This window comes from Scyliorhinus torazame, chromosome 11 (genome assembly GCF_047496885.1).
Source record: "Scyliorhinus torazame isolate Kashiwa2021f chromosome 11, sScyTor2.1, whole genome shotgun sequence".
NCBI lineage: Eukaryota > Metazoa > Chordata > Chondrichthyes > Carcharhiniformes > Scyliorhinidae > Scyliorhinus > Scyliorhinus torazame.
In genome coordinates, this window is record NC_092717.1 from 127,191,029 (window position 1) to 127,216,178 (window position 25,150).

A 25,150-nucleotide genomic window follows, 5' to 3' on the forward strand; every position below is an offset into this window, starting at 1 on the left:
AGGGCAACATGCGTCCTGTCAATCACCCCCTGGACCAAGGGCATCTCGGTGTTGGCGGCGAATCCCGCTGCCTGGGCATCCTCGTGGGCTCGGTCCACATTGAAGTGGATGTATTGTGCCGACTGGGCATGTAGGGCCTCCATGATGCATCAGTGTACTGAGGTCTGTGAGATCACGGACAGGTGCCCACTCGACGCCTGGAAGGACCCCGTGCCATAAACGTTCAGGGCAACCGTCACCTTGATGGCCATCGGGAGCGGGTGTCTCCCCCCCATTCCCCTGGGGTTCCAGCTGCGCCATGATCTGGCAGATATGTCTCACTGTCTCCCTGCTCAGCCAGAGTCTTCGACGGCATACCCGGTCTGGCAGGTCATCAAATGACAGGCACTGCCAGTACACGCGAGGTCCCATGCGGCGCCTGCTTTGCAGCTCCTCCTCCTCGGCCTGTTGGGCAGCCGGCTCACCATCCTGGGTGGCTGCCTCCTTTTCCTCTGGGCAGGCTCCACTGTTGCAGCTTCCTCCTCCACCTCCAGCAGCGCCAGCTCGTACAGCCGTAGGGCATCTCCCATGGCTGCGGCGACTAGGACGAATGCCACCATTGCTGGTTGACTTCCATTCTCCGTTGTCTGCAGGGGATGAAATGCGGACGTGTTAAGATGGTGTGTATTCCCCTTGTGCCTAACCAGGTCCAGCGGGCTACACGGTGGCCCCGGTTGACACTGCGGGCTCTGCATCCTGCATGCTCCACACCCCTGGCCCCGTCAGTGCCCAGCACCCTGGGGTCTCTGGTCATGGCCTCTGATCTCCGGGTAAGCGTTCTCCAAGGCGGCCTTCAGGTCGCCCAACAACGCAGACTCGCCGAGCAGAAACTTATAGCCAAGTTCCGCACACATGAGTGCGGCCTCAACCGGGACCTGGGATTCATGTCGCATTCCATTCATCCCCCATCATCTGGCCTGCGAAATCCTACCAACTGTCCTGGCTTGAGACAATTCACACCTCTTTAACCTGGGGTTACCCCATCTCTGGATCTGTAAAGATTTAATCACCTGCTAATGCTCGCATTCCTAGCATTGTTTGGCATCTTTGAATTTGTCTATATATGTGTTTCTGGAACAGACCTCTTCATTCACCTGAGGAAGGAGCAGCGCTCCGAAAGCTAGTGACATTGAAACAAACCTGTTGGACTTTAACCTGTGGTTGTAAGACTTCTTACTGTAACTTTCTACCATTTTTAGGAGGCAGTAGTTCTACTCCCCCGGGCTCCTAGGCATACCAGTTGTGTTACTCTACAATTTAAATGGCACGATAAAATTCAGTTACAGGACTGGGGTTTGTGTTTGGCAATTATAGAAATAAATGTCAGGTGGACAGACATTTGTGCCTGTCCATGAGATGTTTCAGGGGCCAGCTGTTGTGGCAAACCAAAATATAGTGGCCTCTGTGTTGCCTGTCAAACACATTTAAAAAAACAGATTAAAGAGTATCTTGCACTTGCCTGAGGAGGCTCTGATGAGGTCTGCATTCTTTTTTTTTAATAAAATATTTTATTGAAAATTTTTGGTCAACCAACACAGTACATTGTGCATCCTTTACACAATATTATAACAACACAAATAACAATGACCTATTTTATAAACAGAAAATGAATAAATAATAAATAACAAAAATGAAAACTAACCCTAATTGGCAACTGCCTTATCACAAGTAACACTCTCCAAAAATATAATTTAACAGTCCAATATATAATTATCTGTAGCAATGACCTATACATATTATACAGTATATATTAACAACCCTGAGAGTCCTTCTGGTTCCTCCTCCTCCTCCTCCCCCCCCCCCCCCCCCCCCCCCCCCCCCCGATCCTGGGCGGCTGCTGCTGCCTTCTTTTTTCCATTCCATCTATCTTTCCGCGAGGTATTCGACGAACGGTTGCCACCGCCTGGTGAACCCTTGAGCCGACCCCCTTAGAACAAACTTAATCCGCTCTAGCTTTATAAACCCTGCCATGTCATTTATCCAGGTCTCCACCCCCGGGGGCTTGGCTTCTTTCCACATTAGCAATATCCTGCGCCGGGCTACTAGGGACGCAAAGGCCAAAACATCGGCCTCTCTCGCCTCCTGCACTCCCGGCTCTTGTGCAACCCCAAATATAGCCAACCCCCAGCTTGGTTCGACCCGGACCCCCACTACTTTTGAAAGCACCTTTGTCACCCCCATCCAAAACCCCTGTAGTGCCGGGCATGACCAAAACATATGGGTATGATTCGCTGGGCTTCTCGAGCACCTCGCACACCTATCCTCCACCCCAAAAAATTTACTGAGCTGTGCTCCAGTCATATGCGCCCTGTGTAATACCTTAAACTGAATCAGGCTTAGCCTGGCACACGAGGACGACGAGTTTACCCTGCTTAGGGCATCTGCCCACAGCCCCTCCTCGATCTCCTCCCCCAGCTCTTCTTCCCATTTCCCTTTTAGTTCATCTACCATAGTCTCCCCTTCGTCCCTCATTTCCCTATATATATCTGACACCTTACCATCCCCCACCCATGTCTTTGAGATCACTCTGTCCTGCACCTCTTGTGTCGGGAGCTGCGGGAATTCCCTCACCTGTTGCCTCGCAAAAGCCCTCAGTTGCATATACCTGAATGCATTCCCTTGGGGCAACCCATATTTCTCGGTCAGTGCTCCCAGACTCGCGAACTTCCCATCCACAAACAGATCTTTCAGTTGCGTTATTCCTGCTCTTTGCCACATTCCATATCCCTCATCCATTCCCCCCGGGGCAAACCTATGGTTGTTTCTTATCGGGGACCCCCGCCAAGGCTCCAGTCTTTCCCCTATGCCGTCTCCACTGTCCCCAAATCTTCAGTGTAGCCACCACCACCGGGCTTGTGGTGTAGTTCCTCGGTGAGAACGGCAATGGGGCTGTCACCATAGCCTGTAGGCTAGTCCCCCAACAGGACGCCCTCTCTAATCTCTTCCACGCCGCTCCCTCCTCCTCTCCCATCCACTTACTCACCATTGAAATATTAGCGGCCCAATAATACTCACTTAGGCTCGGTAGTGCCAGCCCCCCCCTATCCCTGCTACGCTGTAAGAATCCCTTCCTCACTCTCGGGGTCTTCCCGACCCACACAAAACCCATGATGCTCTTTTCAATCCTTTTAAAAAAAGCCTTCGTGATCACCACCGGGAGGCACTGAAACACAAAGAGGACTCTCGGGAGGACCACCATCTTAACCGCCTGCACCCACCCTGCCAGTGACAGGGATACCATATCCCATCTCTTGAAATCCTCCTCCATTTGTTCCACCAACCGCGTTAAATTTAACCTATGCAATGTGCCCCAATTCTTGGCTATCTGGATCCCCAGTTAACGAAAGTCCCTTGTTACCTTCCTCAACGGTAGGTCCTCTATTTCTCTACTCTGCTCCCCTGGATGCACCACAAACAACTCACTTTTCCCCATGTTCAATTTATACCCTGAAAAATCTCCAAACTCCCCAAGTATCCGCATTATTTCTGGCATCCCCTCCGCCGGGTCTGCCACATATAATAACAAATCGTCCGCATACAAAGATACCCGGTGTTCTTCTCCTCCTCTAAGTACTCCCCTCCACTTCTTGGAACTCCTCAACGCTATCGCCAGGGGCTCAATCGCCAGTGCAAACAATAATGGGGACAGAGGGCATCCCTGCCTTGTCCCTCTATGGAGCCGAAAATATGCAGATCCCCGTCCATTCGTGACCACGCTCGCCATCGGGGCCCTATACAACAGCTGCACCCATCTAACATACCCCTCTCCAAAACCAAATCTCCTCAACACCTCCCACAAATAATCCCACTCCACTCTATCAAATGCTTTCTCGGCATCCATCGCCACTACTATCTCCGTTTCCCCCTCTGGTGGGGGCATCATCATTACCCCTAACAGCCTCCGTATATTCGTGTTCAGCTGTCTCCCCTTCACAAACCCAGTTTGGTCCTCGTGGACCACCCCCGGGACACATTCCTCTATTCTCATTGCCATTACCTTGGCCAGGATCTTGGCATCTACATTTAGGAGGGAAATAGGTCTATAGGACCCGCATTGTAGCGGGTCCTTTTCCTTCTTTAAGAGAAGCGATATCGTTGCTTCAGACATAGTCGGGGGCAGTTGTCCCCTTTCCTTTGCCTCATTAAAGGTCCTCGTCAATACCGGGGCGAGCAAGTCCACATATTTTCTATAGAATTCGACTGGGAATCCATCCGGTCCTGGGGCCTTTCCCGCCTGCATGCTCCTAATTCCTTTCACCACTCCTTCTACCTCGATCTGTGCTCCCAGTCCCACCCTTTCCTGCTCTTCCACCTTGGGAAATTCCAGCCGATCCAAAAAGCCCATCATTCTCTCCCTCCCATCCGGGGGTTGAGCTTCATATAATTTTTTATAAAATGTCTTGAACACTCCATTCACTCTCTCCGCTCCCCGCTCCATCTCTCCTTCCTCATCCCTCACTCCCCCTATTTCCCTCGCTGCTCCCCTTTTCCTCAATTGGTGTGCCAGCAACCTGCTCGCTTCTCCCCATATTCGTACTGTACACCCTGTGCCTTCCTCCATTGTGCCTCTGCAGTGCCCGTATTCAGCAAGTCAAATTCTACATGTAGCCTTTGCCTTTCCCTGTACAGTCCCTCCTCCGGTGCTTCCGCATATTGTCTGTCCACCCTCAAAAGTTCTTGCAGCAACCGCTCCCGTTCCTTACTTTCCTGCTTCCCTTTATGTGCCCTTATTGATATCAGCTCCCCTCTAACCACCGCCTTCAGCGCCTCCCAGACCACTCCCACCTGGACCTCCCCATTATCATTGAGTTCCAAGTACTTTTCAATGCACCCCCTCACCCTTAGACACACCCCCTCATCTGCCATTAGTCCCATGTCCATTCGCCAGGGTGGGCGCCCTCCTGTTTCCTCCCCTATCTCCAAGTCCACCCAGTGTGGAGCGTGATCCGAAATGGCTATAGCCGTATACTCCGTTCCCCTCACCTTCGGGATCAACGCCCTTCCCAGCACAAAAAAGTCTATTCGCGAGTAGACTTTATGGACATAGAGAACTCCTTACTCCTAGGTCTGCTAAATCTCCACGGGTCTACACCTCCCATCTGCTCCATAAAATCTTTAAGTACCTTGGCTGCTGCCGGCCTCCTTCCAGTCCTGGACTTCGACCTATCCAGCCCTGGTTCCAACACCGTATTAAAATCTCCCCCCATTATCAGCTTTCCCATCTCTAGGTCCGGAATGCGTCCTAGCATTCGCCTCATAAAATTGGCATCATCCCAGTTCGGGGCATATACGTTTACCAAAACCACCGTCTCCCCCTGTAGTATGCCACTCACCATCACGTATCTGCCCCCGTTATCCGCCACTATAGTCTTTGCCTCGAACATTACCCGCTTCCCCACTAATATAGCCACCCCCCTGTTTTTCGCATCTAGCCCCGAATGGAACACCTGCCCCACCCATCCTTTGCGTAGCCTAACCTGGTCTGTCAGTTTCAGGTGCGTTTCCTGTAGCATAACCACATCTGCCTTAAGTTTCTTCAGGTGTGCGAGTACCCGTGCCCTCTTTATCGGCCCGTTCAGCCCTCTCACGTTCCACGTGATCAGCCGGGTTGGGGGGCTTCCTACCCCCCCCCTTTGTCGATTAGCCATCCCCTTTTTCCAGCTCCTCACCCGGTTCCCACGCAGCTGTATCTCCCCCAGGCCGTGCCCCCCCACCCATCCCCTCCCATACCAGCTCCCCCCTCTCCCCAGCAGCAGCAACCCAGTAATTCCCCCCTCCCACCCCCCCCCCCCGCTAGATCCCCCGCTAGCGTAATTACTCCCCCCATGTTGCTCTCAGAAGTCAGCAAACTCTGGCCGACCTCGGCTTCCCCCCGTGACCTCGGCTCGCACTGTGCGACGCCCCCTCCTTCCTGCCTCTCTATTCCCGCCATGATTATCATAGCGCGGGAACCAAGCCCGCGCTTCTCCCTTGGCCCCGCCCCTAATGGCCAACGCCCCATCTCCTCCACCTCCCCTCTTCCCCCCCATCACCACCTGTGGAAGAGAGAAAAGTTACCACATCGCAGGATTAGTACATAAAACTCCTCTTTCCCCCCTTTTTAACCCCCCTCTTCGTCCCCCCACATTCGCTCCACCACTTTGTTCAAACGTTCTTTTTAATAACCCGCTCATTCCAGTTTTTCTTCCACAATAAAAGTCCACGCTTCATCCGCCGTCTCAAAGTAGTGGTGCCTCCCTCGATATGTGACCCACAGTCTTGCCGGTTGCAACATTCCAAATTTTATCTTCTTTTTATGAAGGACCGCCTTGGCCCGATTAAAGCTCGTCCTCCTTCTCGCCACCTCCGCACTCCAGTCTTGATAAACGCGGATCACCGCGTTCTCCCATTTACTGCTCCGAGTTTTCTTTGCCCATCTAAGGACCATTTCTCTATCCTTAAAACGGAGGAATCTCACCACTATGGCTCTGGGAATTTCTCCTGCTCTCGGTCCTCGCGCCATCACTCAGTATGCTCCGACCAACTCCAACGGACCCGCCGGGGCCTCCGCTCCCATTAACGAGTGCAGCATCGTGCTCACATATGCCCCGACGTCCGCTCCCTCCGCACCTTCAGGAAGACCAAGAATCCTCAAGTTGTTCCTCCTTGCGTTGTTCTCCAGTGCCTCCAACCTTTCCACACATCGTTTCTGATGTGCCTCATGCATCTCTGTCTTCACCACCAGGCCCCGTATGTCGTCCTCATTCTCGGCTGCCTTTGCCTTCACGACCCGAAGCTCCCGCTCCTGGGTCTTTTGTTCCTCCTTTAGCCCTTCGATCGCCTGTAGTATCGGGGCCAACAGCTCTTTCTTCATTTCCTTTTTGAGCTCTTCCACACAGCATTTCAAGAACTCTTGTTGTTCAGGGCCCCATGTTAAACTGCCACCTTCCGACGCCATCTTAGTTTTTGCTTGCCTTCCTTGCCGCTGTTCTAAAGGATCCACTGCAATCCGGCCACTTTCTCCTCCTTTTTTCATCCGTATCCAGGGGGGATTCCCTTCTGGTTTACCGCACAGTGTTTTTAGCCGTCAAAATTGCCGTTGGGGCTCCTATCAAGAGCCCAAAAGTCCGTTTCACCGGGAGCTGCCGAAACGTGCGACTCAGCTGGTCATCGCCGCACCCGGAAGTCAGGTCTGCATTCTTAGAGAACTTTCATAGGTAAGATCCAGTGCCCTCCACTGCTGACTTCTGGTTGCCAGAGCTCGACTGAAGGCTGTGCACCCATTGTTCTCACAACACCCAACTCAGAAAACAGACAAAAGGCTGTTTCCCTCATTTGATTAGAATGCACCATTTGGCCAGCACAGTAATTTGGGTGACAGTACGGTCACAGGGAGGCAACAACAGAGTCCAGCACGTCCCCGATTTCTTCTCTACTTACAGCCATCCCAGATTCAACAACAACAATGGTGGCAGTGGAAAGCACAGGCCATTAAATTTTATATGAGAAATTCCAATTATTTCCAAATCTTGTTATTTGTTTCCCGATCACAATATCTTGAAAGGTTCCTTGATGTTGGGCACCATCAAAATTGAACAGTTGGAGGAAAGACAAGCTAAGTGGAATGACAATAATGAAGGACAGATACATTGAGGGCTTGATTTTCATCATGGAGGTGGGTCTCGGGAGTTGAGACTTTTCCCGATCCTGCGATCCTGTCTCTGTTGGTCAAATGCGTTGGCTGGAGATGGACCTGCTGCCTCTGGAGGTAGGCCTGAGTGTTGGTCAGATGCATTGCCTGGAGATGGGCCTGCTGCCTCTGGAGGTAGGCCTGAGGCAGCAATGGAAGCAGTTGGATTGCAAGGTCATCAGTATCAAAGGCCTGCCTCCATTTACTGGGACATTGGTCAAGTGGTATTCATGGTTGTATTGGGCGAGCCTGCAGCCCTCACACCTTCCTCATCTCCCCACTCAGGTCCCCTGCATTCCCCCTCATATCTCCTATACCTCCTCCACGCCAATTCATTAAGTGTGCACTCGGTAGGTAATCAATGAGCTATATAATAATACTGGGAACTATTTGAATGCTCATGAAATTAAATTAAACATCCAAAAATAACTTTGAGAAAACTCTATCCCTGGGCGGCACAGTGGTTAGGACTGCTGCCTCATGGTGCTGAGGATCCCGGGTTCGATCCCGGCCCCGGGTCATTGTCCGTGTGGAGTTTTCACATTCTCCCTGTGTCTGCGTGGGTCTCAGCCCCACAACCCAAAGATGTGCCTTGTAGGTGAATTGGCTGCACCAATTGCCCTTAATTGGAAAAAAAAAGAATTGGGTACTCTAGATTAAAAAAAAAGAAAAACAAGACAAAAACAACACTGCCACTCTTACCTTTTCATAAAGCTGTCAATCACACAGAGGCAATGAATGTTATATTTAAGAAACCTTTTGTTCTGTTTGGGGAACGATATCTAGCAATGAATCCACAGAACAGCTTGTGACTTGTCCAAACCAAGACCTTCATTAAATCACATGTGGTAAGATAACAATCTGATACAGTAAGAAGTCTTACAACACCAGGTTAAAGTCCAACAGGTTTATTTGGAATCACTAGCTTTCGGAGCGCAGCTCTTTCATCACTCACCTGATGAATGTTTTATTTTTGTCAGTGGGATGAGTTGGGTCTCCCATTCTTCTCTGTTTCCTCCTTGTTTTGATAATTGGTTTGCAAATTCTTTTGTGTTGATGTTTAGTCTTGGCAGCCCCTGGTTCGGTGCTAATCTGCACCCAGTGCTTGGAGGTCTGCGGAGTGTCAGGTGGATCCTGAGGCGCTGATGCGTCATTACTGGATTGTGGGACCACGCCCACTTCTCCGGCCTCAACTGGATGTTGGAGCGCCTCACGTTCTGGTGCATGGGTGGAGGTTAGATCCACGACAACAGGTGCTGCCCTTTCTTGGCTCACAGGAGCAAAGCTCACTGGCTTCTTATCACTGGAAATAACAATGCTGGCACTCTGTGGTCGTGACGATCCAGGCGTTGGGTCTTCATGGTCTTATTTGAGATTATAAGAGTGACCTGTTGAGCTGCATAGCGAGATAGTCATCAGCTCCTCCGCTGTCAATCTCTTCAACATCAGAATTGCTATCATTGTATTCATCGCCAATGTCTTCCCAATCATCCTCAGTATCCTCGAGGATCATGGAGTTGACTACACGATATTTTGTGGACTCAGTTCCACTTTTCCGCTCGAACACCATAACCCTTTATTCTTCAAAATCTATCTATCTTCATATTGAAAACTTTTAATGAAGGAGCCTCAACTGCTTCACTGGGCAGGGAATTCCATAGATTCACAACCCTTTAGGTGAAGAAGTTCCTCCTATGGTCAGTCCTAAATCTACTTCCTCTTATTTTGAGGCTATGCCCCCTAGTTCTGCTTTCACCCGCCAGTGGAAACAACCTGCCCGCATCTATCCTATCTATTCCATTCATAATTGTATATATTTCTATAAGATCCCCCCGCATCCTTATAAATTCCAACGAGTACAGTCTCAGTCTACTCAACCTCTCCTCGTAATCCAACCCCCTCAACTCTGGGATTAACCTAGTGAATCTCCTCTGCACACCATCCAGCGCCAGTATTTTTTTTCTCAGGTAAGGAGACTGGAGCCACCTGGGTTGGCCAACTCCCGATGTAAAATGGAGGACAGCAAAGGCTGCAGGGCAATTCAGCCAACACAGGCAGAAACTAGCAGGTGCAGGTTTACTGTGTATTAAACTCTGCAAAAGCCCAGACAGCATCGATACAAGCAGCCATCTACATAATAATGTAGCAGCCATCTACATACTAATGAACGATCCCCGGGAACAATCGCAACATTTGGGATAAAAAAAGCCAAGCCAAACTCCTCGGCGCCAGCAGGAGCCAACACAAAAGAGGTTAACGGACACCTCAAGACCGCCCATCGATCAGGGAACCTCTCCAGTATTGGAGAAATCGAACCAAGCGATTGGAACTTGAACCTCGTGGCGGTATCATAAAGATACCTGGCGATTCGAGAGCAAAGGTTATAAAACAGAGCCAATTGAACCAACCAAAAGTTAGCAACATATTACTGGTGACTCTGATGGGATCTGATCTAGAAATGGCTTAACCACTCCGGGAGAACCAAAAATTTGAATTAGAGATCCAATTGGGAACAGAAAACCACAAGTGTTCAAGCAGTTCTGATCAATCCTCATAATTCGGAAGTGTGTGTATGCGCATACGTAACTAACAGGGCAATAAGGTAAACTGATAGATTTTTTGTGGCGACAAAACTGTCGGGAGTTTGTATTTCGGAAAATAGCGAAAGCCTTACCCGTAATTACAGCACTGCCTTAATACCCCTGTTCCAAATTTAAAAGAAGCATTCAGATAAGAAAGATGGCAATGCAGGCAATGCAGCGCCTCATGAACCCAGAAGAATTTGCGGTCGCAGCAACCAGTAGCAGTAGAGTAGGACAGTGTCACGTATGGGAAGAAGAAATCAGGAAGTACCCCAAAGGGAAAGGATGGCCCCTTTGGAGCAAATTCTGTAGCAATGAGGAAACAGGTCCCGGGTGTATAGGACATACTTGGTGGGAGAACCTGAGCGAGATTCACAGGAAGAGCTTAGGAAAAGCTCGCAAGCCGATGGCAATCGTGTCCTGCTTGGCACAATTGCGAGGCACAGAGGAGGTCGTTAGGATGCTCCGGAAAGAGATAGAAGGCATACATCAAATGAGCAAGGTCGATGTTAGTGAGGTAGAAAGAGAGAACGTAGAGTTAAAGAGGAAGTTGGCAGCAAAAGACGGAGAGATGGATGATGCCAAGAGGCCACACCAGTCTTGTCTGGCGCACTTAAGCAGCTTCCAGTCCCAGTATGAAAAGGCTTATCAGGACACGCAACGTGCAGTCCTGGTACGAGAAGAAACCGATAAGCAGGTAGAGGCATTGCAGAGGCAGTGTAGTGACCTGAAGGTAGCGATAAGAGCACTCCATGCTGCTACCACAGAGCAAAGACAAAGCTCACTAGACCACGCAAAGTGCCGGAAGCAGATTGCAGAACTGCAATCTCTGCTTTCAGTTCAATAAGGATTCCAGGAAACCTTTGGAGCAAAATTAGGTGAGGAAGACGATTGGGAAGAGTTGAATGAGACAGTGCAGAGATATGTTCAGGGAACATGTGCGCAGGGAAAACCCCACTACCCACCGCACAGCCACATCGGACGATACGGAATTTCTGTACATCACCCCCTTAACAGTGACCCAATTACGGGGCGCGTGCGAGAAAATCACACTATTCCTCCCCACCTCAGACCCCCACCACTTCTTTGCCAGAGTAAAGCAGCAGGCGACCATGTACGGCCTGGATGAGCGAGAGCATGTAAAGCTCACAGTTTTGAGTCTAGACCCTTCAGTCGTAGCAGCCCTTCCCGACCCACAGAATGTAGGAGGAGGCACCCTTGCAGAAATGCATACCGCGGTCCCAGACGTGATCGGGTATAACCGGGGTGACCCCGTAGATGGCCTCAGTAAGTGCAGGCAAAAAAAAACTGAGCACCCCACAGCGTTTGCTGGATGCCTGTGGATCCATTTTGCAGCAGTTTCGGAGACTTAGACCACGCCCATTTGTCCCCAGACAACATGGCCAAATGGACCCGCACCCTTATCTCCCATGCCACAGAAACAGGACAAAAAGCCTGTACGAATTATGACCCCTCAGAGGAAGCCCACAATGAGAAATGGGTTTTAAAAAGATTGTCCCGCGCCTGGGAGCAGTCTGTACAAAACAAACCCGCAGTTAGGAAACCCGAGGAACAGCAGGCAGACATGCATCCAGTTAAAACGCACCAGAATCCCGCACGGGTAAACGAAGGAAGGAACAGCCCCCCACAGAAACCACTGAAATGTTACAATTGCGAACAATTAGGACATTACGAACGAGAATGTCAAGCCCCCCTGAAACAGCAACAGAATCAGCCCACAAATGCCCCCGAACCAGCAAAGACACCAACAGCCCCGACCCCCCACCCAGGGAACCATACCCAAGGGAACAATGCACCAGAGAGCCTGCTCCATCTTATGTGCCCCAGGGGTCATGTTACAACTGTGGGCAGTCAGGACACTTCGCCGAGATTGCAGGAGACCCCAACCAGTTAGACTAGCCCCCAGATATGAAAGAGAACACCACCCACAGCAGCTACAAGGCCCCAGCTGCCCCATGCAAACTGTGAGCGCTTACCCACCACTTCTCATGGCAGCGTTACCTCTGCAAGGCCGCTTCATTTTTGTTTCACTCCTCCTTCCTTTCTTCTTCGGTCACGCTACACTCCCTTTATGATGTCCTGTATTCTGATGGAACCTGCAGCATGTTTGATGTTGTTTGTACTTGTACTGTTAAATGTTGTATGTTAGACCGGAAATCTTTTTTCCCACAGCCCCACGCCCTTTCGGCCGAAACCTCTGAGAACTTGTCCGCAGAGACTTGTAAATGTCCCAGACGCCAGTTCAGCCGAACTCGTCTGTCGACTGAAACACAGACCCCCGTTCATAACTGCCCTTCTGGTTCGAAGGAGGAACCAATACAGCAGCCCCACACGATGACTAATTTCTTGCCCGTCTTGTCGGTTGCTCAGGAAGTGGAGAAACGGCATTGGGACCCGCACTGCCTGGGAACCCCCCTCTGGTCAGCTACGCTCGGGTAGGGCACACACGGCATTGGTCGCCGTCCTACCCAGGGACTCCATCCAAATCGTACCCGTCGCGGCCCATACGCACCTCATTTCGGCAAGTTTTGTTCACAAAGTTTTGTTTTGTTTTCAGGTGACCCATAGGTTGCCAACCCTCTGCTATTTACATCCTCAAACATTTGGATGGTAAATCGCACAGTCTGCGAGACGGCTCGCACAGTTTCATTATTTGTAAGTGTGTCTTGTCCCGAAATTCGGTTTTTGGAAAAAAATGAGGGAGTCACACATAGTGACCAATTATAAAGGGAGTAATTGGCACTAAAGGACAGACAGGCTATCATACGAGATATTAAACCAAGGTGGTAACAGACACTATGCTTGATCCCACAGAACTCCAGAAGCTCCAGGACCAGAGAAGAGAAGAGAAGAAAAGAGTGAAAGAAGAAGAACCATGAGGACATCCTCCGCGTGGCTCATAACCCTAATGGACATTTGGTTGTGCGCGAACGCGAACACCCTGACCTCAACCCACCCCCAGCCGTTAATGATTCACTTCCCCACAGTACCCAGAGCCCAGTCACAAGCGACACCACACCATCTTGGTGTGACAGGTTTATAACCTGGTACTCCCTGTCCTACTTGATAGAATCCCTATTGGTATTGGTGATATTCTGCTGCATCGTGCAGACTATTCGTCTGAGAAAACGGAGAAGGAGAGCCTACCGCGCTCGCACACCGGTATATAGGATAAGATCCCCTATTTTCGGATATGACCAGACCCCCGACCCCCGCGGTCTATAATAAAGAACATTCGTTTGCGATTTGTTGTAAATAAAAAAATGTTCATGAGCAATTGTACGATCCTGAGCTTGACAGCCAAGCCAGAAAATGTGTATAATACTGCTATGATTTGTTGGTATGGTTTAGGAAGTTAGTGTGATGAAATGTTTGAGTAAGTGTAGTTTATTAAGGATAGTTAGAGGTTCCGATTTCCTTGTTTTGTAATGCATGTCCCTGTTTGACATAGCGCCCCTCAGAATTGTCAGCTAAAATTTTTTTGCATAGTTATGATCAGTGTAGAGGCCATAGAAGAGTGCTCGCTGGGTCAGGGAATGGACAACAACGTAGTTATGTGATCCTTCACATTTCACGTTAGGATCACAAGGAGGGCGTGTAGCCACCTGGGTTGGCCAACTCCCGACGTAAAATGGAGGACAGCAAAGGCTGCAGGGAAATTCAGCCAACACAGGCAGAAACTAGCAGGTGCAGGTTTACTGTGTATTAAACTCTGCAAAACTCCCAGACAGCATCGATACAAGCAGCCATCTGCATAATAATGTAGCAGCCATCTACATACTAATGAGCGATCCCCGGGAACAATCGCAACATTTGGGATAAACAAAGCCAAGCCAGACTCCTCGGCGCCAGTAGGAGCCAACACAAAAGAGGTTAACGGACACCTCCAGACCGCCCATCGATCAGGGAACCGCTCCAGTATTGGAGAAATCGAACCAAGCGATTGGAACGAAGTCCAATCACTTGGAACCAGGTACAGGGTCCGCCCCGAAAGGCGGGAAGCACCTGGGGACTATAAAGTTAAGCCCCCAAGTTCAAATTGTTCTTCTTGACCGGGTCACTCAGCAACGCGAACCAACCCTTGACAGTGACCGGTGCAGCTGCCGCCGATATCCAGTAAGTCTTAAGTCAATGCTCGCTACGAGATAGGCGCTCCTAGCTACTAATCTGTACCAACTTCGAATTACCAGACTCAGAACCCGAACGAAAGGCCATTTGTTCACCTGACCTGGTGGGCCAGTCCGAAGCTAAGTATAGGCCTGTTAGTTGTAGAAGTAGCTTAGAAGTAGAATTTGTGCATGAGTAGCGATTACTGTGTATAATGAATGTGCTTTGATTTGAATCTTACTAATCGGTGTATTGAGTTATTGATCATTACTTGAATTTGAACCTCGTGGCAGTATCATAAAGATACCTGGCGACGCGAGAGCAGAGGTTATAAAATAGAGCCAATTGAACCAACCAAAAGTTAGCAACAAGACGAAAACTGAACACAATACTCCAGGTGTGGCCTCACTAACACCTTATACAGTTGCAGCATAACCTCCCTAGTATTAAACTCCACCCCTCTAGCAATGAAGGACAAAACTCCATTCGCCTTCTTAATCACCTGTTGCATCTGTAAACCACCTTTTTGCGACTCATGCATGAGGGCACCCACAATGGCATCTGTGTCTAGCTTGTTCAGTGGCTTGTCCTCCAAGGTATCAGCAACTTTGATCTCAGTTTTTATTTTGGAGTGCGCCATCTCAGAGCTCCCGCTCTTCTCAGTGTCCAGCGCGGTCTGGGCATCCCCCGTGACTACCTCATCATACCTTTCAAACCACCGGAGTAGGGCTTCTTGGGCCTTTTCATTGAGCCCGTCCTTGTTCCTGCGAAAAATCGACGGGCAGTTCATACTGATCTTCATCTGTCTCATCTTCCCGCCATTACTTTCCGCATCCTCTTTGAAGTCACCATATAGATATTCGTAGTACTCATCATCGGATTCAGCATCGTCTGCAATGATTTCTCCTGTAAAATACAACATTGCACATGGAATGATGTGTTCACACAGGTGGCAGCCAAGTTCAAAGTCAGCATTGAATTTTGCTGCCGAATGTTTGCTTAACATTCCACGCTGTGGAACTTCAGGAGGACTGAAGAAATTCAAGAACGATTAATTTGGTACTGTTTTTGTAACTGTTCTGCGAATACTCCCACCTTTATGCTTTGGTTTTGTTTGAATTGTTTTCAACGCTACATTTCTGCCCTCTCTCCAGTCGATCTAACAGCCTATGCTCCCCATGATTTCCGGTTCATCAAAGAATGATTTAAGTGGTTAAGTGGCCGCGAATCCATCTGATATACTTTTATGATCAACCCATTCGTGAAATACTCATTGGCTCGAACTTAAATTCCAGAGTAAAGCTCCATGGCTTCTCATGCTCTGACCATTTAACATTCACATCTTGCAGATGCTTTAATGTGGGTTCACCGTGCTCCTGTATCATGCCACTGGCACATGTACATTCTTGAAGACTGTTAACCAGAATTGCGGAATGCTCGCTGGTTCTTCCGTCTCTTTGTCTGATTTATGTCCTCCGCCTGGATTTCTTCTGAATCCGCATAACACGTGCACACTCTGATATCTTGTAGGGATCTGCAGTATTCAGCTGGGCACCCATCTTCTGGGACACAGTCGCTCAACTAATTTCAGGGATTCACATGAATCCGCTCCTATGATGGATTCAATGTTCATGTCTACAATATATAACAGTAACTTGTACCTCATATCGTCCACAGAGAGCTGAAGTTCACATTCATCCAAAGTCTCCATCTTTTTTGTTCTGTATTACACCGGCAGTCCTGGCCGATCAGCGACTTGCAGCTGCACGTTCATCTTGTGCAAAGCAGACCGACTGAGGAGGGTGGCTCTTGTTTTAATGTCAAAGTCACATCGTAATAATGGGTTATTTAGGAACACCATTGATTTCCATCGGGTTTTGATGGTTTCCGGAGAGTTCTCACTAGCTTCTTTCTTTTTTGAAAGTGTGTCTTCAGCTTTTTTGTTCGGACTCTTTTGTTCTTGGCTGCGATGAGATCCGATGAAGAACTGTACGTCGGTATGTATCTGATCAACCACATTTACTGATCTTTTATGGACCATTGTAGGATGCGCAAAATATTGTTTTGCAAAATGCCCAATATGGCCGCACCTGGAACAGACTTTTCCAAAGGCCGGTCATTGCCGTGTGCCATGTTGAGTGCCACACTTTTGGCACCAGATGGTGGCTCCTGTCGGCCTATTAAAATGGCCGCCTACACTGAGACAACATTTCTTCATGACATGTGTCACAGCACTAATGGCGCTGGTGTCTTCCTCTGAGTTGGCGCCAAAATGCTTCAAGCAGAGTGTGCTGATTTACTGTGCAGCTACCTCGCTCGCCTGGCAAATCTTTATTGCTTGTTCCAGTACCAAATCATCTTCCCGCAGCAACCGCTCACAAAGCTTATCATTTGATACACCAAAGACAATTTGGTCACGGATCAGAGAGGATTTCAGGCGACTGAAGTTGCATGACTGGGCCTTCAGCCTCAAGTCCATGACAAAACTGTCGAACGATTCACCAGCTTTCTGGGTATGCATACTGAACATGTATCTCTCAAATGTCTCATTCTTTTTGGGGAGGTAATGTCGATCAAAGTACCCTATGACTTAATTGTATCTCTTGCTATCTTCCTCATTGTCAAAAGCAAAAGTATTATATTTAGCTCAATTGCTTGTGGAGCTGCTGCCATTAGCAACAACGCTATTTGCCTTTTGTCATGCTGTGCCTGCAGGCTTAGGGCCGAAACATGGAGTTTGAACTGCTACTTGAAGAGCCACCAGTTTTTGTCTACATTACTGGATACTTGAAGCTGGTGGGGGGTTTTCAGTCCTTCCATCTTGCGCTTCACCGTCTTCTAGTGCGTTGAGTTGCCAAAGGCTGCTGTTCACCAGGCTGACCCTGCTGCCGAATTCATAACTTTGTCACTGCCGTCGTTATCTTCAAATCTTCAGCACTCTGGTACCACGTTGTGCTCACTGTTCGATGTGTAGCAAGGAATCCACACAACAGCTTGTGACTTGTCCAAACCAGGATCTTTTTAAACCACACATGGTAAGATAACGATCAGCCACAGAACAAGTTATCTTGGAGTTTCTTTGTATTTCCCTGGAACTACTCCTATGCACGACTATCCTCATGTATGTCTCATAACTTGGATATCTTGGATATCGAAGGAAATAAGGGAGAGTATCAAATTGAAGGAAAAAACATACAAAGTAGCAAAGATCAGTGGGAGACTAGAGGACTGGGAAATCTTTAGGGGGCAACAGAAAGCTACTAAAAAAGCTATAAAGAAGAGTAAGATAGATTATGAGAGTAAACTTGCTCAGAATATAAAAACAGATAGTAAAAGTTTCTACAAATACATAAAACAAAAAAGAGTGGCTAAGGTAAATATTAGTCCTTTAGAGGATGAGAAGGGAGATTTAATAATGGGAGATGAGGAAATGGCTGAGGAACTGAACAGGTTTTTTGGGTTGGTCTTCACAGTGGAAGACACAAATAACATGCCAGTGACTGATGGAAATGAGGCTATGACAGGTGAGGACCTCGAGAGGATTGATATCACCAAGGAGGTAGTGATGGGAAAGCTAATGGGGCTAAAGGTAGACAAGTCTCCTGGCCCTGATGGAATGCATCCCAGAGTGCTAAAAGAGATGGCTAGGGAAATTGCAAATGCACTAGTGATAATTTACCAAAATTCACTAGACTCTGGGGTGGTCCCGGCGGATTGGAAATTAGCAAACGTGACAACACTGTTTAAAAAAGGAGGTAGGCAGAAAGTGGGTAATTATAGGCCAGTGAGCTTAACTTCGGTAGTAGGGAAGATGCTGGAATCTATCATCAAGGAAGAAATAGCGAGGCATCTGGATGGAAATTGTCCCATTGGACAGACGCAGCATGGGTTCATAAAGGGCAGGTCGTGCCTAACTAATTTAGTGGAATTTTTTGAGGACATTACCAGTGCGGTAGATAACGGGGAGCCAATGGATGTGGTATATCTGGATTTCCAGAAAGCCTTTGACAAGGTGCCACACAAAAGGTTGTTGCATAAGATAAAGATGCATGGCATTAAGGGGAAAGTAGGAGCATGGATAGAGGATTGGTTAATTAATAGAAAGCAAAGAGTGAGGATTAATGGGTGTTTCTCTGGTTGGCAATCAGTAGCTAGTGGTGTCCCTCAGGGATCAGTGTTGGGCCCACAACTGTTCACAATTTACAAAGATGATTTGGAGTTGGGGACCAAGGGCAATGTGTCCAAGTTTGCAGACGACACTAAGATAAGTGGTAAAGCAAAAAGTGCAGAGGATACTGGAAGTCTGCAGAGGGATTTGGACAGGCTAAGTGAATGGGCTAGGGTCTGGCAGATGGAATACAATGTTGACAAATGTGAGGTTATCCATTTTGGTAAGAATAACGGCAAAAGGGATTATTATTTAAATGATAAAATATTAAAACATGCTGCTGTGCAGAGAGACCTGGGTGTGCTCGTGCATGAGTCGCAGAAAGTTGGTTTTCAGGTGCAACAGGTGATTAAGAAGGCAAATGGAATTCTGTCCTTCATTGCTAGAGGGATGGAGTTTAAGACTAGGGAGGTTATGCTGCAATTGTATAAGGTGCTAGTGAGGCCACACCTGGAGTATTGTGTTCAGTTTTGGTCTCCTTACTTGAGAAAGGACGTACTGGCACTGGAGGGTGTGCAGAGGAGATTCACTAGGTTAATCCCAGAGCTGAAGGGGTTGGATTATGAGGAGAGGTTGAGTAGACTGGGACTGTACTCGTTGGAATTTAGAAGGATGAGGGGGGATCTTATAGAAACATATAAGATTATGAAGGGAATCGAGAGGATAGATGCGGGCAGGTTGTTTCCACTGGCGGGTGAAAGCAGAACTAGGGGGCATAGCCTCAAAATAAGGGGAAGTAGATTTAGGACTGAGTTTAGGAGGAACTTCTTCACCCAAAGGGTTGTGAATCTATGGAATTCTTTGCCCAGTGAAGCAGTAGAGGCTCCTTCATTAAATGTTTTTAAGATAAAGATAGATAGTTTTTTGAAGAATAAAGGGATTAAGGGTTATGGTGTTCGGGCCGGAAAGTGCAGCTGAGTCCACAAAAGATCAGCCATGATCTCATTGAATGGCGGAGCAGGCTCGAGGGGCCAGGTGGCCTACTCCTGCTCCTAGTTCTTATGTTCTTATGTTCTTATATAACCATCTGCGGATCACTGGATCTGCCCACACTTATATCTGAGTGCCTTGTCACATGACCACTGTCTCGTGATTGCATGGTGGGTCTGTACCACCACCTGCTGGTTGGAGGTTGCACCACCAGCTAACTACAACATGGCTTACATGCATATCACCATGCCTTTAGCCCACTTCTCATCTCTTAATCTTGCCTAAATAAACATACAGGTATTTTTAAAATACCTTAAAGAAAGATCAAGTCATTACAAGGTAATAACACTGTCCAGCAAACAAAGTAAGAAGTCTCCTTTGCAGTGTATAACAAACCCCTGCTGGGCTCATTCCATTAGTCATTCTTGGAGCTCAGTCGAGCATTTATAAGGAAGTCACTTGGCAACTGTGTCAAAAGATGAATGCTGATCAGACAGCCAGGCATCCAAATGATTGTTGAATACCTGATTGTTTTTTTGGTTCCTGAATCCAAATGTGAGATCCCCTATGGCTCACGAGTCCTCTGAGGAGCTGTGAACCATGGCTTGTGCAAAACCCAACCTGACACCATCAAAACTGGGGGGTCTGAAATGCTCACCCACATGAATGGAGCTAGCATGGTCAGGAGTTGTGTATTCAGGCTTGCTACCAGCACCGTTCGCCTGCATCAGGAAAAGGTAATGGGGGCGGGAAACCTGGAATCGTGCCCTTTCCACCATTTTTAAAACCCTTCATCTCTGTTCCAGAGGCTTAAAAATCTGACCATAGGGAAATAAGGCATTCCCACAGTTCCGTGGTGTTGGAAATGAATGTCTGAACAGCATTAATATTCAGCATTAAAATATGTTTTGCACAATCACAATTGATGGCAAAAGTACACAAAAATGAAGAAAAGTTAAAATAAGTGATAAAGCTCTATTGCAGCTTTAATATGTGTATGATCACAGATCAACCATGATCGTATTGAATGGCGGAGCAGGCATGATGGGCCATATGGGCTACTCCTATTGCTTGTGTTCTTCTGTTCTTGTGAGTAATTACTTAGTGTACGTTTATGTGAACATACAAATATATGAATTAGAACCAGGAGCAGGCCATTCAGACTCCCCTCTGCTCCACCATTTGATAAGACCATTGCTCATCTGAATGCTGTCTCACCTGTACTTTCTTGTCTAGCCCCATAATCTTTGACTCTCATGTCATAGATCATAGAATTTACAGTGCAGAAGGAGGCCATTCGGCCCATCGAGTCTGCACCGGCTCTTGGAAAGAGCACCATACCCAAGGTCAACACCACCACCCTATCCCCATAACCCAGTAACCCCATCCAACACTAAGGGCAATTTTGGACACTAAGGGCAATTTATCATGTGGCCAATCCACCTAACCTGCACATCTTTGGACTGTGGGAGGAAACCGGAGCACCCGGAGGAAACCCACGCACACACGGGGAGGATGTGCAGACTCCGCACAGACAGTGACCCAAGCCGGAATCGAACCTGGGACCCTGGAGCTGTGAAGCAATTGTGCTATCCACAAGGCTACCGTGCTGCCCCCAATGTAAATTGCTCCGGTCATTGTTCATCTTATCAAATGAACCCAACATTCCAGAATTAATTCTTGCCAGAGAAAATGCTCCTTTAAATAGATTGCAAGATTTTGGATTTGTGTGCCACAGATACCTGGGATAGGCAGTCAACTGATCATAAATCATTTTAAGATAGTTTATTAAGGTTATTAAGAAGGAACAGTTTAGACATGATGCATGAATTTATTAGACTGAAAAGGCATACAAACTATGACAGCTGTGTGTTGTTTACTGATCCCAGAGGACAAATGGACAGTTAGGAGAATGCTCTCTGTAGCTTGTGATAGCAGCATTGTGCTTATCTCCAGGTAGGGAACTGTTCCCTCGGTCCTCCTCCTCCTTTGGTCCATCTTCCATCTGAAGAAGGCAGCTGTCTGACAAGCACTGCCACCTTGACCAGTGTCATGGGAGTGTCCCTTTAAGTAAGGTTTTTTGGCTTACCACATGGCTTCAGTGATGCCATTTTGTGGGTGGAGCTGAGCTGCGGCTGTGAGTTTTTCTTAGTTTTGCTTTCACATTTGACTGCTGTGGATGCAGGGAGAAAGAAGTGTTTTGTTCTTGTCTTTCATTATTTTCATTTTAAAGAGTTGTTCCAGAAAGAAAACCATTGATTATCGCCAGCTGCTTGGTAATTTAAAAGATATAGTTTACTTTCCGGAAGGGTTTAAACCTGCTGGTGAGACGGGGTCAGAATCTCAGGAAAAGCCAGTCTTATTCAAATGAGAATGCAGAGTGCTGGGCCACGCCCTTGAAAAGGGTTTTTTGGTTTATGGGATTTTGTTTTTGAATTGGAACAGTTAAGGGGGAATTCATTAAGTCTTATACATAGATTACTGTAGCTGTGTGGTGTCTTTAATGTTTGTGATTGATAATAATTCTTGCCGTGTGTTTATATAAATGTTAACTAAGTTCTTAGAATAAAGCTTATTTTCATTAAAGTGTGTAGGAAGACTGTTGAATCACACCTGAAGAGAAGGCTCTTGTGCTCATCCTAGCCAAATTCAACATAAAGGTTGTAAGTCAGGTGGACTTCATAATATACTTTGGAGTTTCTAAGCCCTGGCCCATAACAAAATTGGGGGCTCGTGGGATAAAAGTCTATCGTGATTGGGGTGGGCTTAATGAACTTATAGACAGTGAAGGGTGAGCATTTTTGTATTTGCTTTTCAGGTGTTGTATTCAAGTTTAAAAAGGGAGTGTGTTGTGGACAATGGCTCTTTCAGAGGCTCGGAAGTTTTTGGGGGTGGAGAAGGTCACACGCAATACCTTACAAACAAAGACTAAAAAAAGGCTTTTAGATTTGGCAACAACTTTGCAGTTAATGTTGCCTGACAAAATACAGAAAGAAGAGATAATTGCGGAGCTGGCTGAGCATTTAAAATTGCCTGATCAGAATCAGTGGAAATGGCAAGAATTCATTTACAGATAAAGCGGCTTGAGCATGAAAAAGAATTAAAGCAGCTTGAATTCGAAATGAGGGAAAAAGAACGAATAGCCCTAGCAGATTAAAATGCGACAGAAAGGGAGGTACAGATCAGGGAAAAAGAGAGAGAAGAAAGACAGAGACTTTGAACTTCAGAAACTGGCCATGAAACGTGAATGCGGAGGTAAAGAGAGGTAAAGAGAAACGTACAGTCTGAGGATAGTGATGAGGATAGTGAGAAAGAGCAAGAGCGTCATAGTCCCCCACCGTTCTTCACCCTACTTGAGATCAGCTTTTCAGCTTACATCATGCTGAGGATAATTTCCTGGCCCTCTCTAAACACTTGCATAATTAAGTGGAACACAAGCCGCCATCCTACCAGCTTATGAATGTCAATACGGAAGCCGAACCAAATGACCGTGATATTTCCAGGGACTGCTGAGAATTGTTGCCTGGTTAGAAATTGCCTTTCCGGAGAGTGAAAATCAATTCTGTGTTAGCTAATCTCATGAGAGCTCTATACTGTACAGAAAATACTAGTTTATTAAAGGGCCTAATTTCTTACAGACATAATCAATAAATTGCTCAACCCTTTGCTGCTTAAACATTTGAAATAGCCATATTTTACATCTTTCAGGATGTAAATGCAAATGGGGCATTTGAAAGGCCTAAGGGCGCAATCTGATGTTATATTTTCAAAGCAGCAAGATTATTACAATTTAATTAAGACATTAATTCAACACCCGAAACAGGGTGGTCAAATGTTAAGATTTAAGCAAATATCAAACCTGACCCTCAACGTGCGCAGAAGCAGAAAGAACAGTGGTGGAACAAGGTAGGGTGACCTAACCTGCTCCCAGGAGAGGCGAGGGGTGGGAGAGAGTACATTCTAAGTATTTTAATGAGGCTCGCATACTCCTATTTAACTGCTAGGTTTCTCTGGCCTCAGGAAATCCAGCAGCTGAAGGCAGGCGAGGACATATTCCGAAAGTAAGTGAACGGGATTCTCCGTCCAGCAACGCCGGAATTGCGATTGGGTGGAGAATCGAATGTCAGCCAAAAGTCCAGGCTAGTGCTGGGTACCCAAATGAATGCCATGAACCGTCTCCCAGGTGAGGGGTTGGCTCCTGAGCGACAGTGGTTATCCCGATGCAGTCCTGGCTGATTACGCCTATCCAGGGACCACAGACCAATGCAGAAAGTTGCTACAGTAACACCCATGCCGTGACCAGGAGCGTAATCAAGCGGTGCACTGTCATCCTGAAGATGTGCTTCAGCTGCCTGGACTGCTCTGGAGGGCCCTCCAGTATAGCCCCAGGAGGGTGTCCATGATAGCCCTCTATACCGGGGCCCCACAAGGCTGCATACTTAGTGTGGTGGTATGTATTAGGGGTATTACGGTACCCTGTGATGCCGAGAGGCTATTGGTGGATAGATGCTGGGTCCCGTTTGGATCAGCCGCCTACTGGCTCCACCCAGTAAGGCGGAGTATAAGAGCCCGGGTTCTCCCAGCAGCCGCATTCTGTAACTGTGCTGCTGGGGAACAAGTCTGCGTAATAAAGCCATCGTTCGACTCCTTCTCATCTCATCTCGTGAGTGTTTGATTGTGCTACACTGAGCCTCCTACTATATTCCCTATACACACATGACTGTGTGGCAAAATTTGGCTCCAACTCCATCTTCAAGTATGCTGACGACACGATCGTAGTGGGTCGGATCTTGAACAATGATGAGTCAGACTACAGGAGGGAGATAGAGAACTTATTGGCGTGGTGTAACGACAACAATCTCCCCCTCAACATCAACAAAACTAAGAGCATCGACTTCAGAAAGCAACGTACATCCCTGTCTGCATCAATGGTGCTGAGGTGGAGATGGTTGACAGCTTCAAATTCCTAGGTGTGCACATCACCAAAAATCTGTCCTGGTCCACTCATGTCGACGCTACAACCAAGAAAGCACAACAGCACCTATACTTCCTCAGAAAACTAAGGAAATTCGGCATGTCCATATTGACTCTCACCAATTTTTACAGATGCACCATAGAAAGCATCAGGCTGCATCACAGCCTGGCGTAGCAACTGCTCAGCCCAAGAATATAAGAAACTACAGAGAGTAGTGAATCATAGAATTTAAAGTGCAGAAGGAGGCCATTCGGCCCAGAGTCTGCACCAGCTCTTGGGAAGAGCACCCTACCTAAGCCCATACTTCAATCCTATCCCTGTAACTCCACCCTATCCCCGTAACCCCACCTAACATTTTTTTTGGGACACTAAGGGCAATTTAGCATGGCCAATCCACCAAACCTGCACCTCTTCGGACTGTGGGAGGAAACTGGAGCACCCAGAAGAAACCCATGCAGACACGGGGAGAACGTGCAGACTCTGCACAGACAGTGAGTCAAGCCGGGAATCAAACCTGGGACCCTGGAGCTGTGAAACAACTGTGCTAACCACTGTGCTACCGTGCTGCCCCGAACACAGCCCAGTCCATCACGTGAACCCGCCGTCCTTCCATTGACTCTGTCTACACCTCCCATTACCATGGGAAAGTGGGTAGCATA